Genomic DNA, 17,818 nt, shown 5'->3' with positions numbered 1-17,818 from the left:
CGAAATCTGCCTTACTGTAGCTGTGCTACAGTACATTGAGCAAGGTTTGAACAATGAACCAGAGCTGGCGCTCAGGCAGATTGTCCGAATCGATTAACTGGGCTGAAATTAATGCTCGGATAATGGCGTCATTTGTGTGTGCACTGTTCAGTTTTTACGGGCAAAAAATCTCACCCTCAAATAACTTCGTACTTAGCGAGACTGAGGGTTCGAATTTAATCCAACGATACATCGGACCTTGGTCTAACTTAAGAATTGGTTCAAACTTTTCATCAAGGTAGATAAATGATTAAAGACGAAAGGAAATTTTTTCTATCCATTAATCTCGATGCGTTGTCGAGATATGATTGTTTAAAGTCTAGCTAAATGTAGAACGTAAATTTCGTTCTTACGTGAACTGAATGCGCAGAAACGGAATACAATAAATCAAATTAATAAGAAATGCTTTCTTACGAAGAAAAAAGAAAGTAACTGTCAAAAATGTTTTCTCGTTCGGAATTTATGTGCAAAAACACGTTTTTCAGAGTTTTCCACGCGCACAATTTCTATGTTTCATACTTACGCGAATCGGTTCAACTCTTGTAAAATGGGAGACAAATACATATAATTAGTGGTCGTCCTGTTGTTTTGGGAAATATTTATCCTTCGTCTGATATAGCAGTTTGAAGTTGCATATAAAACGCACGTAAAATCCGGATCTATTTGAATCGAACGTGTTGAGACCGTTTAAACTGAGAGAGATGATATCATTCTCACGCTAATAAGAACTGCTTCCAAAAATCTTTCATCTTGCATTTCACGTGCGGAAAATTAGGCGTTTGCACATGAATCTGCACTCCGTAGAAAGCACTACATTTGGATGTAATTGAAAAACTGGTTATTGCAGTTGATTATCGACTCGTTTAAAATTTCATTCACCAGTGGCCTAAAATCATCGAAGAGTCTTTGAACGTGTGAAGCAAAGCATGTACCAAGCAAGAATTATGCCCATCCTGTAAAAAAGGTATACTGTTTGGTCGGGCGTGTAAAGGTTTGTCGATGACAACGCAGAAAATTAAAGTAACACGAAAATTTCTATAAAAGTAACTGGCAGGAAACATTGCACCAAATTTCTAACCGTAAGAAAATATTTTAGTACTATTTCTTCTAAGCCTACTACGTTATCTTGTACAAAATTTCTTTTCCGACAAAACCAGGTTAAATTCGTCATTTTCGTACATAACTGAAAACTTCATAGTATTTTGTAGTGCGTGCATTGTTTCACGGTGCTCTGCTTATTTCAGCCAATTACACTGATAATTAATTCGAACTGGTTGTTGCGATATTTCACGTCAGAATAATTCACGTGAGTTTTTCCTCCTATGGTGCCTTAATTTTCGATTTATATTACTGCATACTTTAAACATACAATAAGAAGAATTTTAACTTGACGTAGCTTACTCTTTTCTGAACAAACTACAGTTGAAAGCACTATTTTGATTATTATGTGTTGAGTGAAAGTCATCCTGTCAGGCATTTACAAAAGCATATTGAAGTGCCGGAAAACTGATTGTATGAGCAGTTATAAATATCAGCTTTATGTAACCTCAGAAATCACATCAATTCTGAAACAAAATCGTACAACAATGAACCCTGGTTATCCCTAAAAGCTGTATAAACTTTATTTCGATTGCTGTGTCGAAAATGATTTTGTTAATTTAGAGTTGTTAGTGCACTTCAAACCATCTGCGAAGCTTTTGCGACTAGTGCTGCACCCAGCAAATGAGCATATGCTACAAATGGCACGCATTGCGCTCAAATTCGAAAGGACATAATAATCAGTGAGCCGAAGCAGCCTTCCTAAGGGTAAATGCGTGCTCTGCCCTATATGACGCGAAGAAAGACAAAACTACGTTTATAGCTTTAGTAGGTTTAGAGAAACGTTGTTACAGTGCAGCCTTTGAAACTTTGGAGGTAGCAGCGATAAAGTAGTGAGAGCATGACGTTATCAGCAGTTTATACAGCAATCAAACTGCAACTGTTTGTCGAACAATATGAAAGGGAGGAAGTAACTGAAGTGGGAGTGAGACAGTACTGCGTTTCCAAGCACGTTATTCAATCAGTACATCAAAAATTTTAAAAGAGAATTAAAGTTCAGGAAGAAGCAGTAGAGTCCTTAATATATGCCGACGACATTGCAGTGCTGTAATATATGGAAAAAGACTCTGAAGATGTTGAACGGAATGGATAGTGTCTCATATAGATTAAACAGTTTGACACCGCGGGTGATACTGTGGCCAGCGAGCTAGCTGGCGCGTCTTACCCTCTTGAACTTTCGGGAGACTCCCGCCGTTTTCAGCGAACAGGGCATTATCGTTTGCATCGACAGTGCGAGTTCAGTACGTAGCGAGCGCACGAGGTTATAGTTTGGCAGACTCGATCGAGTGAACATATAATGAAAGAGTCGTACTGCAGAAATACGCGAGGCTGAATTATGAAGCGTTCAATACTTTACTGAGGGAAATATTTCGTTAACCCATTAGTACCTGAATTTAATTTTTTCTTGATTCTTTATTTTTTTGCATAACTATATCCCTACAATGCATAAATTACACAACTCAATTGGTTTTACAGAAGTCACTACCGCCTTTACCGAGATACTTGATGTTACCATATGGCAAAGTTAGGCCCTTTAACTACCTAAATTTTTATAGATTACAACTTCAACAAAATAAATAGGTTCTTGGAACTTATTACTACATATAAATAATTTATGTAGCTATATTATGAACTACTCGTCGTAGAACTAATAATGTATAACACAATACAACTAGTAACAATACATGGATAATAGAATCAAATACTTCAACTTGAAACGTCCCCTTAGAAAAATTGTACATGACTGCTTAAACTGACACACAATATTTTTAGCGCAACGCAATCTGACTTTCAAAAATCCCTACAAAAGAATGGCCCTGACTACCATTAACCTATACCTTTCACAAATCACTTACCTCACAAAAATCTTCGTTACTCGAACTACTGCAATACAGCGAGCACCACTACTGCCAGCTAAATAAAAGATTCAAACTACTGAAGGCACTAACTACTGATAGGCATAGTTAGCAAATGAAAGATTTTAATAGAGAACAAACAATGTATTTACCTTAATAATCATAATATATATAGCAGTTCATGCCATCCAGTCTTACAAATTTCAAATCTCCGCCATTTCTCTCCCCTCATCCACCACTGCTGGCGGCTCACCTCCAACTGCGCAACGCTACGCGCTGTTCTCATCCAGCTGCCGCAGCCCAACACTACAATGGCAGACAACAATGCAAACTAGCCACAGACTGCACACAGCACAGCCAGTGATTTTCATACAGATCGCTACGTAACGTTGCCAATAAGAAAACATAAACAGCCTACTCACATAGCCCCCATGCCCCCCACAAAAAATTTTACAAATCGTTTTGGGCAGTGGCCAATAATGATTTGATAAAATTTTTCATAATTACAATAACAAAGATATCAAATGCACACACTTATTGATAAAATGTTGGTCAAAAGCTAAAATTTTCACACAGTCCATAAAGACAGTCCAGATTGTTCATCACAGTAAAATTGCAGTGTTTTTCTCAAAGTCTGAGCAGTAAAAGAAAATGCACACGGAAGTAGTGGATTTCCATGCAGTCTTGAAGAAGTAGTGTTGTCCTTCCAACAGAAAGACAATGCTGACTCTTGACATGCTGACAGGTAATGGGCTACAACAGAGCAAACCCACAGCAGAGTCATTCGACGTTTTGAAGAATATGCAGAGTACACCCACTGTAGTACTGGTAGAGAGTATGATATTGGTGGGCCACCAGAGGTGCAGACCCACTGTAGTCCTTGTAGAAATAATGGTATTGGCGAGTCATCAAAGGTGTAGACCCACTGTAGTCCTTGTAGAAATAATGGTATTGGTGGGTCATCAAAGTGCAGACCCACTGTAGTCCTTGTAGAGATGGCCAGCAGCCATCTGTTGTGACTGTGCAGGTGCACAATCACCATTGAAGAGTCTTGCAGATAATATAGCAAGTCCATAAACACCACTTGTGCACTCACAAAGTTTTTGGAATTGTCCTTAGAACCAGCCATGCTGTTATCCAGTCCCTTGCTGAATTATCAACACACGTGCAAACACTAACAGTCCCTACTTCTCACATATTGTCCATATAGTATGACCAACAGAAACGTGTTCAGTGAAATGGAACTTACGAGTTACTTAATTTGATGAACTGCTGGCAATTACAATTTTATAACGTAAGAATACAATAACGAAGGCACAAAATACATCATTAAAACATAATAATACAGATAACATTTGTAGTAATACAGACTTTACAAAATAATAGAAATAAACATATACATCAGTGTTACAGGAATTATGAGATAAGTAAATACATAAAAGATCAGAATAACTTTTGAAACATCAACTTTACACATAAGCATTAAAACAAAACAGAATAGATAAAGTCTAAGCATATTTACAAGGTATATAACATATTATTAATGCCAATTATATTTGAGGATAACAGTATTCCTCATCATAGTGAATGTAGCTTAGTATTAGAAGAAGAAAAAATTCTATGAAACTACACAGAGACAGGGAGAAAGCCAATACACAAGGTTCAAAATGGTTCAAATGGCTCTGAGCACTATGGGACTCAACATCTTAGGTCATAAGTCCCCTAGAACTTAGAACTACTTAAACCTAACTAACCTAAGGACATCACACACACCCATGCCCGAGGCAGGATTCGAACCTGCGACCGTAGCAGTCCCGCAGTTCTGGACTGCAGCGCCAGAACTGCACGGCCACCGCGGCCGGCAATACACAAGGGTACACAAACACATAGTGTGATAACACAAAAGGAAAGGACAGAGTTTGTTTTCAGTGTAACATTTGGTACTGCAGTTCAACCCAAAACTTCATTCCATAGATCTTTTGTCTTATTTCAACATTTGTTTCCACCAAAAAAATCCTATTCAAGCATGCTTTCTGTATTTATATGTTCACATATTTCTTACCTCATTATGCCCGCATCTCGTGGTCGTGCGGTAGCGTTCTCACTTCCCACGCCCGGGTTCCCGGGTTCGATTCCCGGCGGGGTCAGGGATTTTCTCTGCCTCGTGATGGCTGGGTGTTGTGTGCTGTCCTTAGGTTAGTTAGGTTTAAGGAGTTCTAAGTTCTAGGGGACTTATGACCACAGCAGTTGAGTCCCATAGTGCTCACAGCCATTTGAACCATTTACCTCATTATTTATTTTCCATTATCTACTTCATCATTTATTTCCAAGAAAATCCTACCTAAACCTGTTGTCCCTAAACCCTACTTTTTTGGTTCATATCCTCTTTCAAAATACAGTTTTGGCCAAACCATTTTCTTATAGCTTCTCAATGTATTTCTTCCAATTCATCAAAACTTGTTCTCTTATATGGCCTACCCCATCTTAAGCTAACTTAAATCTACTGAGCTCAGATGCTAAAGTAAGGGACGAGGCAATGCAGCAGCACAAGACAGTTAACACAAACAGCAATGACAAAGAAATGGATATTGGCAAAGCAATTGTAATATTACAACTAATATAAGGCACTGTGCAGCAAACAAGAAAAATAAATCCGTAGTAAAACTGGCTTAACAGCGTAATACAAAGTCAAATTCAGTAACATTATGCCTGACAAACAGCAGCAGCAAATGCAATAACTTATATCTAAACATGACAAAGCTCAAGCAGAAAAAATATTACAGTAAAAATGGCCATGTTTAATACCTATGTCACATCTTAAGACTAGGGTGATGCATCACCTTAACTTACACTACTAAATAAGTTACCCAGTCATTGACAAAAATTATGTATGCAATTCCTGTGAAGGGAAATGTCTTTTTGTACTCCCTCGTTTTTTTGAAGTAGATTTTAAAATGATTATTTACTGAATCTGTAGGCATAAAATATTTATATTTGTACATCTATAAAATTTTATTTTAACCAATGCTGCAGTGCAGCTAGGAACTAGATATTAAACAAAATAGGCAAAGCAAGGCGTGAACCATCATTCACTAGCCATAGGGCATTTCATAATGCAGTAAACAATCTTTCAACTAGCAAGGCAATAGACATGAAATTTTTCTCATCATTTCATTTCAGTAAATATCATAAATTAAGAACTCTACAGTGTAATCATGTTTTCAAGTTTGAGCTTGTCGTATCTGCGATGCTTTCTACAAAGGAATGTCAATAGCGAGGATAATGGCCTCTTTTTTTTTGTTTGTTTTTCTCCACCAGTGCCTCTGAAAGGCACACACTAATGGCTTTTTTTTTCCGGGCATCTCTCGCACAGCTGGGTGCCCACGATGCATTACGTGAAGGGGGTCACTTAACTATCTTACCGAAATATTTACGACAGCAGTTTCCGCTACAGTGACAGTCTCATATAAAAATATTTCACAGGTCTAGAATTTGTGTTACAAATCTGTAGAAACAAAATGCTATTGATATAACAGTGTCCAAAAAATTTTCGTCGGTGTTGTAATACATTCACGCATTTACATACATTTCATAACTCTTAAAGTACGATTCTTAGTTTCCAACAACTTTTTTCACAAACCAGAGTCCCTAAACACTACTCATTATTCCTTACCTTATTCGTCGACACTTCTTCAATATTTCATCATAACAGATACATAGCATAATCAAATAACTCATATAACATCAATTTATTGATCATAAACATACCGCAACAGCATAATACACATAGTCATCGTAATAATAACATCATAACACCTCAGTCAATCTCAAAATCGTTGTAGCTTCCTCCAATAATAAAAAAATTCCCTGCGCATGTCAAAAGTGTCATCTGCCTCAATCGTACTTTAAAAATCGTGATCCCATACCAAACACATCATTGAAAGCTCTCATAGTATCACAATGGTTCTGAAAAAGTATGAACAGTTCACAGAGTACAGACTAAATACAGTTTCATAAGTGTGAAGTTACCCAACTGTGTTATTACGTAAACATCTGTCACTGATTTAGTAAAAAAATGTTTGTCTCTCAGTTAAATGATCAGATAGCTGTGTAATTTATGTGTTAGAGAAATATGGTACCGATGTGTAAAGTTGTATCAGCAAATACCAAATTAGCTAGGGCTCCTTGTGCTTGCCAAACACATGGTACACAAAGTAAGCATGTACCCCCCTGAGGATTAATGTAATTATACCCTCAGGTGTTACAGATTACAGCAATGGAATGAAATGTATCATGGAAAACCTTTGTATCTTGTACATCAAATATCTTTAAAAATAAATGTTTTAAGTACAAAATTAATCACTCAAATACGTGTACTGTAGCGCTAAACTGTGCGTCTTGTTTGAAGATAATCTCTATGGAAGTGGCGTAGGTATCGTCCTCCGAAAGCTAATTTCTGCAGAAGTCAATGTACTTACCTCATGATACACAAAAGTGAAATGCTTTGCGTATAGATATCTTGGTTATTACGCTTATTGCCGTGATGAGGAAAGTACTGTGCTGTAACGTATTGTTGTCCTACGGAAAAGGCTGTCTCCTTGTAGCTATAGCACAAAAGTTACTACTAAAACATGTTTTACTTTACAGAACAATTCAGAAAAACTGTGCCGATATAAAACAGATACACCGCAAAAGCAACATTGTAAATTGTCACTCATTAGTAGCGTCGTGATAAAATCGTGTAGCTGTCACATAAACTAACCACTGTGTCATCTGGTATTTCACAGAAAGTACTTTAAATCCAGAATGTATTTTCAAGTAAACCAAAATGTTGCATTAAAATCTTATTAGCAGTACTGGTAAATGTTCTAAGTATGTGAGCCTTATAGTCGTTACGTAATCGTGCAACTAACAAGCAAGAATGTACAAATAACAACATTGTGTTGTCTGTTCACTATAACAATGCATTCATAATTTCCGTTGAAATAAGTTCTCTTGATTCTTGACTGGATATTTAACTTCAAACATTGTTGCATATTAACAGATTCTAAGTCTGACAAAGCCTACTAGCAATGTAATGTGAAAAGTTATATGGCAAAGACAAAGTTAAAAAGCAGATTATCTTTCAATAAACGGTTTTACATGTGAAATGTGGTGTAAACCTTTACTCTTCCTAGTATGCAGAGTTTCAACTTCAACGCAATTATCATGTGGTATACGTCGGATTCTGTAAGGTCCATTGTAAACTAGAAAGAATTTGTGACTCAAGTGTTTCTTCTTATGTGACAATGAATGAGCTTTAATGAGAACTTTCTGACCAGTATATAATTTCTTTGCATTTGCTTTACCGTGTAGTTTTCTCCTTTTGTCTGCTGCAGATTTTATATTTTTAATAGCCAAATCAATTATGTCTTTGTGTCGAAGTTTACGTGTATTTGGGAAAGGTACAAGGTCTCTGATTCTGTTCGGTGGTTCTTCATTCTTCAGTACAAGAGTAGGTGGTAAAGCAGTGGAGTCATGAGGCATTTCATTCAGCACGTTTTGAAATAAGTGTAAATATCCGTCCCAATGCTGATGCTTTCGGTGACAATAAAGTCTGCAAAGCTTTTTGATTTCTTTCATAATCCGTTCGGAGGGGTTACAATGTGGTGAGTACAATGAAATAAAAACAGGTTTGATTTTATGATTCCGAAGCATGCGTGACCAAACAGCAGATCTGAATTGCGGTCCGTTATCTGAAATGACTTTACTAACGTGTCCAACTTCACGTAAGAAATTTTTAACAAAGTCGTTGGATACAGACCGTCCAGTGGCTTTACGTAACGGTGTGAAAGAAACAAATTTTGAAGTAAGTTCAGCAGCGACTAGAACGTACGAAAATCCATTCGATGTTCCGACAAGCGGTCCCAAGAGATCAACAGCAGCAAATTCTTTTAATTTAGAAGGAATAATAGGAAACCGTGGAGCACGATGGGAGATAGTAGATGGTTTCGCCTTTTGAAAAAGTTTACAAATAGACAAGACTCTTCGAATTCTCTTTTCCATATTGTTAAAATAACAAGTCGTTCGAAGAATATGATAACATTTTCGTGGCCCAAAATGTGCATAGCTGAAATGAATGTACCAAATGAGCTTATTAACAACATCGTCAGGAATGCGAAGTACCCATAGTTTGTCATCAACAGTGCAGCGTTTGAACAGTATGTTGTTTCTAACCAGATAATAATGCCGAATCTGTGTGTGTGTCTTTTCATGCCATTTGCTCTTGATGTCTTTCCAAATCGGATCTTTATCTTGTTCATGAGCAATGTCCTTTAAAGATGTGGTGATGAAGTTTTCAAAGGCGACTTTCTGAATGTAAAGAATACTGAAATTTTTCTCGAGGTTGCCTTCTGTGTTACTTTTCTCAAGCCCAGCCGGTGCGCGTGACAGTGCGTCCGCAACAATGTTCTCCTTGCCGGGAATGTAGACTATTGTGAAGTGGAATTCTTGCAGAAACAATGCCCAACGTTTTAACCTGTCATGATTTAATTTTGAAGACATAAAAATTGTATTGCAGGATGATCACTGTATACTTTTACGTGCTTATTAGAAAGAAAGAAACGGAATATGTTAAATGCCCAAACGATAGCTAAAGCTTCTAATTCAGTAACGGAATAATTTTTTTCAGATTTTGTTAGCACTCGGCTAGCAAAAGCAATGGTTTTCTGAATGGTAGTGTCATTTTCTATGGCTTCTTGAAATAAATGGGCACCAAGACCGACTTTAGAAGAATCTGTGCTAAGGCAGAAATCTTGTGACAGATCTGGATGAGCTAGTATTGGCGCGTTAAGTAGCGATTCTTTCAAAGAATTTAATTCCAACTGTGCTTGTTCGTCCCAGTTCCAAATAGTATTTTTTCCAGTGAGAGAACAAAGTTTTGGTGTAACAAGAATTTGCATATTCAGAAAACGACGGTAAAAATTTACGAGACCTAGAAAACTGCGGACTTGTTTTTTTGTAGATGGAACTGGAATGGCTCTGATTGCTTCTAACTTTTCAGGATCCGACTGAATGCCTTCAGAAGGAATAATATGTCCCAAAAACCTCACCCTTGACTTACCGAATTCAGACTTTTCCAAGTTAACTTTAATTCCAGATTCTGAAAAAATACGTAACAAACTGTTGAGGATGCGATTGTGTTGTTCCCATGAGGCTTCTGCTATCAGAATATCGTCCACATATAAGGTGATGTGACGTTTTAAGAACTCAGGTAATATGGAATTTAGCCCGCGAATGAATGCTGCTGAAGAAATGTTCAAACCAAAAGGAAGTTTCCGAAACTGATAACAAACGCCGAAACACAGGAAAGCTGTGTATTTTCTACGTTCTGGATGAAGTTCGATCTGATAAAAGCTGGATCTGAGATCAATGGAAGACAACACTTTTACACCATTAAAATTTTGAAGAAGTTCTTCCAACGTTTGCGGCCTGTCTGTTTCAGGAATAATGATAGTATTGATTTCTCTCGAATCTAAGACAAGCCTGATCGATCCATTTTTCTTCTCAACAACATGTAATGGATTGTTGTATGAGCTTACTGCAGGCTCAATAATGCCCTCGTCAAGCATAGATTGTATTTCTGTTCTAACACGGTCCCTATAATGTGCTGGAATTACGTATGGTCTAACACAAAATTTAGTATGCTCACGAACACGAAATTGGTATTGAAATCCCTTGATTGTTCCTGTTTTGTGAGTAAAAACTGTGGAATGTGCTTGTAAAATCTCAAAAAGGTTCTGCTTATCAGTGTCATTACAATTCTCAATTGTTTGAATTTTATTCTGAATTAACTCATTAATTTTAAATATGCCGTCGATATCATCCCTGTCAGTACTTGGAGAGTGATTGTTAGTGTCTAGGTCCGTAGAAAATTCCGAACTGTTGTGTAACAGAAGGTAAAGCCGATTAATTTCCTCGTCATGGTTTGAGAGCCAATCTTCAAATTTCAAAGCTATTGACTTACCTTCCTTCTCTAAACTTATTTCAGCATCGTATTCATTCAAAAAGTCTACTCCCAAAATAATTTCCGTCGACAAAGTGGAAGAATAAGAAAGTTCATAGAGAAGTTGTGGCTTTGGCAAAAGAATTCTAAATTGGTTTGTTGGCGTACATCTACACTTTTTCCAAAGATTGCACCGTGTAATTTAATCTTACGTAACGGAAATGTGGGGCAATCGTTCAATTTGTTGCATTTGCTAAAAGCTGTTTCACTAATTACCGAAATGGGACTGCCAGAGTCAAGTACTGCCGTAAATTTTACGTCATTTACAGTAACGTGAATCACAGGATATGCAATGTTGTTATGTTTTACGTCGTGTTCCTGGAGTAAGATGTCCCTAATGTCTTCCATTTTTACGTAATTACTAGCTACAGCAGCTGCGTCGTCAGTTTCATAAGTACGTTTTGTGGCTGCCAGCGGTATGAGTCATTGACTATTGTGTCTTTGTTGGCGCGCGTCGTTATTGGGATTTGGAGACCTAACTTCTACAAATTCACCTTGTCGAGAGGGCCCTGCTCTGTTCGAATCCCGCCAGTTCTGATGCAATTCAGGTCTGTCGTTACGATCATATCGTCCGTCGTCATGTCGGTAGATTCCATAGTTTCTTTCTTGTCGGTCACGTGGGGGAGAATTTCTCCCTGAATCGTAACTGCGCGCTGGACCGTTGCATCTGAAGTTATTCTGTCTCCCTTGATAATAATTATTTTTGTTCCCATATTGTCTGCTTCTCTGATTGTCTCTGTGATAGTCATTACCGCAGAGAGGTGATCTTTCCCTCTAATTATTACTACTCTGCCAACGGTTGTCATACAGGTGGTGTCTGTTATGGTCACGATTTACGTTGTAAGAATAGCCTTGTCGTGTATTATTTCTGTCATCGCGGAATTGTGATGGATGTGATGTGATCTGTAATTGTTGTGCTCCTGCTTTCGCCTTCCGCGATTGTCAGTGTCAATTTCCAGTTCTTGTAACAGTCCCTGAAAAGCTTCAATGTCGTCTTTGCAACGCCCTGCTAAAATAAGATGTCGCAAGTGTTCAGGCAGTTTGATTAAGCAAATGCGGATGAGTTCTGAGGGGCTGTATGGGTTTGACAGGTACTGATTCTTGTGCAATATGTCTTCAAAATATTTCACAAGACTGGAAAATTCAGATTGTTCGAAATGTTTCATCATTATGATGTTATGTTTTACTCGGTCTTGTGTAGCTTGAGACCAATATGCTGAGAGGAATGCATGGATTTCTCTTTTGTATTGCGTATTAATTTGATTCTGAATTTGTTTGAATTTCTTAATTTGTTCATACTCTTCTGTGTCAGTGATGGCTACAGGTCTTGTCTCATTCAGATCATCATCTACCTTTGCAGATAAGTTAGTGAACTGATCCGAAAGTTCGGCTACTTTCTCCGATAGTGTACTTATTTCCTCAGTGTGTTTTTCTGAACCAAGTTTCAGAGTGTCCATTTGTGTTGAAATCATATCTACTGTGTCCTTTAAGTTTTCTTGACTTTTTGCAAGTTGCGTAACCGAATCGGTAGATGCAACTGAGTCAATTTTAGCTTGCAAGGTGTCGTGATTTTCATGAACAGTAGTTTGCAGTTCTTTTATGGCTGCTTCGTGATTCTGTAATGCATTTTCATGACGCGAAAAAATAGGTTGGAAATGCTCACAAATTTGTGTTTTTACGTCATTACAGACTTTTTGACATTTCGATTCGATGTTATGTAACTCAGTAGTTAAATCTTCACGTGTTTGTTCAAGCGTGGTGTCTAACTTTTGAAGATTTTGTTCCATTGTGTCTAACTTTTTAAGATTTTGTTCCACTGTGTCTAACGTTTTAAGATTTTGTTCCACTGTGTCTAACTTTTGAAGATTTTGTTCCATTGTGTCTAACTGTTGCTGTGTTTGTCTCTGGTTTGTTCCATTGTGTCTAACTTTTGAAGCCTTTGTCCCATTTGTTGCATTAACTGTAATAACAGTGCACAGGTGTCTGAAACATGGTCCTCAGTGCTTTTCGGCAGTGAATTTGCACCGGCAACATTCACATTTTGACAAGCAGAAAATGTGTCTTGACTTATTTGAGAAAACGGTGAGGACCCAAAACCTGAATCTACAGTATTTGCGAAATTGTGTCCTGTCATTTCTAATTCCTGAGGCGAGCTGTTGCCGACCGATCGATCGATAATGCTTCCCTGTTCACTACCTGTTTCACTGTCTACACCATTATTTGCCGCCCGCTCCATTTCCCTATGCACAATTACCAAATTACTACTTCGAACATTAGTTAATTCATTACTCTGCGGCGCTAACACACTGCTTTCGTATCCACTGTCATTTCTCAGTTTACTTTGAAGCCTAGTATTACGTTTTTCACACGCCATTATTGTCACAATATTTCACACGACCACACAGAAAAGCACAATTTGAAGAGCAAAATAAGAAAACACATTAACATAGCATTGAAAATAATATCTCGTTAACTGCAAGCGCAGCTGCGAAATACTTGGTGCAAATCTACATGCATGCCACAACTGTGTACAACAATGAAAAACTACAACTACAAAGGAAATTCTCTCTATAATTACGCACTAGCAATAAACAAATGCTACACTAATTACACAAACTACAAGAAAAAATCAGAAGATTCCAGAGAGGTATCCTCGGCTAAGGGTCGACATGAGAAACGTCCCCTTAGAAAAATTATACATGACTGTTTAAACTGACACACAATATTTTTAGCGCAACGCATTCTGACTTTCAAAAATCCCTACAAAAGAATGGCCCTGACTAACATTAACCTATAAATTTCACAAATCACTTACCTCACCAAAAATCTTCGTTACTCGAACTACTGCAATACAGCGAGTGACACTACTGCCAGCTAAATAAAAGATTCAAACTACTGAAGGCGCTAACTACTGATAGGCATAGTTAGCAAATGAAAGATTTTAATAGAGAACAAACAATGTATTTACCTTAATAATCATAATATATATAGCAGTTCATGCCATCCAGTCTTACAAATTTCAAATCTCCGCCATTTCTCTCCCCACATCCACCACTGCTGGCGGCTCACCTCCAACTGCGCAACGCTACGCGCTGTTCACATCCAGCTGCCGCTGCCCAACACTACAGTGGCAGAAAACAATGCAAACTAGCCACAGACTGCACACAGCACAGCCAGTGATTTTCATACAGAGCGCTACGTAACATTGCCAATAAGAAAACATAAACAGCCTACTCACAAACTCAGCATTACTGTAAATGTAGCGGAATACAACAATCTATACACAGTCCCACATTACACTTGGAACACATTGTTCTCAGAAGACATTTGCAGTCCTTGTCAGCACATCTCATCTTCTGCTTCTTCTTCTTCTTCTGTCCTTTTGTATGTCGGACGAGGTGGTCAGTTTAATGAAATCAGCTGAATCTGATATACGACTACCAGAAGATATCGTTAGTGCAGAAGATCTTTCAGCTCCTTTGAGTAAAGCTTGGCATATATGCAGATACACTGCTGCCTGGTTCTTCTTTAATTATACAAAATCTAACTGTTTTGTTAGGCGACATCTAACATCCATGTAAATATAGACCAGTACCATTCCTTGCTTCTCATTCCAATGCGGCGGCATCGGCTCCATCTGACGGGTACCGCCCATGTATGTATTATTTTTGGCTAACAATTTTGGTTTGGTAATCATATTTCTCTTTTTTAGTTGCGAAAACCTCTTGATCTGGCCATTTTCTTGAGCACCACATGAAGAAAAGATCATTGTGACAACTTTGTCGTCCAGACACCACACCTACGATACAAAAATCCATCATTCTTCTCTACTGCTGTCTCAAATTTTCTCGATGAATTTTCGTTTTCCTGTGAGCACTGATGAAGTACTCATGGTACTTGAGAAATGAAAATAGAGGTATGGCTGAAAATAAATTTTCCATGTACCATATGTAACAAAGTTATCTCTTCGCTTCAGGAATTTCGTCTAATAAAGCAAGTAAGGGACTTGCCGCACAGCTAAAAACTGCTCATATGCTGGATTTCCTTTGTGACCCTTTCCTTGATACAGTTCATAGTTTACCAAATATGCATCTTGGTTGTTGAGGCTCCAAATCTTACAGACGAATCTAGCAGGCTTACTACGGATGAATTGTCGGCATCCGTGGTGAACAAAGTACTTATCCATACAGTCATCATATGAAAGGTGTTCCTCAGGTATGAAATTCTCAATCCAGTGCTTCTTCAGAATCTCCATAGCTGGACGGATTTTCCTTGTCTTGTCATTTTGACCGACCTGAGTGCTATCTGCACAGTGTAGAAACTTACATATTTGAGCTATGTTACACATGCCATTTTTTGAGTCCACATAGTTTCTATTAGAAGGTAGCTTGTTGTAGCCACTAATATACAAAACATAGATGAAACACCATACCTCGTGTGCTGTAATTTTTAAGCCCTGACAATTGTGAAATATTGCACAAGGCTTAGTTTCCTTCAACAAACGATCAACAAATTCTTGGTCAGTAAAATGTTCAACTGTTGAGACACAGTTATGTTACACATGTCGTTTGTTGAGTACACATAGTTCCTTTTAAAAGGTAGCTTGTTGTAGCCACTAATATACAAAACATAGATGAAATAGCATACCTCGTCTACTGTAATTTTTAAGCCCTGACAATTGTGAAATATTGCACAAGACCTAGTTTCCTTCAACAAACGATCAAAAAATTCTGGCTCAATAAAATCTTCACATGTATCAATGATCGATATGTTTCCATACCTCGAGTCGTCAGACCTTGGAAATGGAGAGGTATTTTGAATGCTGCTTTCTCCCAGTGGTGCCCACATGTATCTCTGTCGGTAGACCATTTCACAATATTGTACGATAGTGAGGTAGAGCTTCGAACACAGATAGATATGGTTTACTTGGACGTTGCGCAGCTCGTTCAGGTACAATCGGGTTTTGCGTAGCATTTATTTATTGTGCCGGCGGGTCACGGTCCTCATAATCAACGTCGACCCTCTCTTTATTTGGCAAGATTATTTCCGTATTAGCAGTTAAGGGACGCGAGGACAGGTTGTCTACTAATATGTAACAATAATGAATGGAAGAAAAAATCGTAAAGTAGTCTGTATAAGTACACAGACAATTCAAAACATACAAGTGATAGGCCTTTTTATCTGCTAACACTTTCAATACCTGAATCTTCATCTGTATCTACATTCGGAACTGGCGGTGCAACAAACTCATCACCTTCAATATCATCATTATATAGAATCTCCAGCGCCTCAGCAAGCGAGAAACCTCTTCTAAAACAAAACAAAAACTGGTCATTCGTCATTTTACTAAGTAATAGTGTATTGTTGTCATTCTACCACACGAAATTCAAACGTCCGAAATCAATATAATTTATCTAATTACCAGCAATAGCTTTCGAACAATATGTATTTGAGAATATAAAGCGTAACCACACTTAAAACAAAATCGTATTTCCTATATTACAGTGTAAAAGATGTTTACTCAAAATTATACTCCAGCTCTGTTTCTCATTCAGCAAATGATGAGTTCCCTCACTGCATACGTCGCTACTTTAAAATTTAATCTTAAAACTGTTCCATTGCAGTAATCGTTATAGTCTTTCGTAACAGAAGCAACTTCGCCAACACTCTCACTTCATTGATGTCGCGGAAACAAAGTAAAAACTGTAACATATGGCAACGCTTAGCGTTGGTTATAATACAAATGTTGACTCGTCCGTGGTTTTTTGGACCTAATGACATTCAAAATTTGTCAGTATCGCCGGCCAGTGTGGCCGAGCGGTTCTAGGCGCTACAGTCTGGAACCGCGTGACCGTTACGGTCGCAGGTTCGACTCCTGCTTCGGGCACGGATGTGTGTGATGTCCTTAGGTTGATTAGGTTTAAGTAGTTCTAAGTTGTTGGTGACTCATGACCTCAGCAGTCAAGTCCCATGGTGCTCAGAGCCATTTGAACCGTTTTGTCAGTATCGTCAGAGGAATGAGGGGATACTGTAAGACGTGTTTTTCGTTGTTTGAAGAATGGTAAATAATCCCTTCCCTTTAGTTCAACAAAATTCGCACTCAAGTGACCGGACACGAAGCGTGCGAGCCCGGCCAGCGTGATGAGGGAGGCAGTCAGAATATAGGCCGACGTGCTCGTACCTGTTATGTTCTTACACGTTCATTTGTTTAAAGTGTTAGGTGTGCGTGTGTGTGTGTGTGTGTATACGTGTGATGCTAGTTTATATATATGTACAAAACCTTATACAGAAAAAGAAGAAATGCTCCCTTGAACGAACTTCAAATAGAAAAATACTCGCAGCTTTAAAAAAGTTTCGAAAGCATGAGGGAAGAAGTAAAACCACTTTACTATCCCTGCATTGTCACATCGTTTCGCTTCTTGCTTAGGGTTTCAATCAAACTTCCCATGTATTTTTTTTTTCCTGGCGTGTGCATGTGTGTGTTTTGTTGGGGGGGGGGGGGGGGGGGTAGAAGGACTCATGGTTCAACTTGGAACGATGGTTCGTAGTCTGACAGTTGGACATAATTTTCACATTACCTCTGCTATACTTGTTCTTTTAATCGTAGCTGTCATTTTTTAGCAACTGTAATATGTATTTAGTGTAAAATATGTGCAGCTGACGACAGAATTTTATTCTAAAATCTGCTGTATTTATTCGATAGTCAACATAAGTTTTCCTTAACCGACCTTGTATTGTTGTTTGGATAGTATGCACATTGAGTAGAGCCATGTCCCACACT

The sequence above is a fragment of the Schistocerca nitens genome, chromosome 4 (genome assembly GCF_023898315.1).
Source record: "Schistocerca nitens isolate TAMUIC-IGC-003100 chromosome 4, iqSchNite1.1, whole genome shotgun sequence".
In the NCBI taxonomy this organism is placed as follows: domain Eukaryota; kingdom Metazoa; phylum Arthropoda; class Insecta; order Orthoptera; family Acrididae; genus Schistocerca; species Schistocerca nitens.
The sequence above is the reverse complement of the archived record's forward strand: the minus strand, read 5'-3'. Positions refer to the sequence as shown.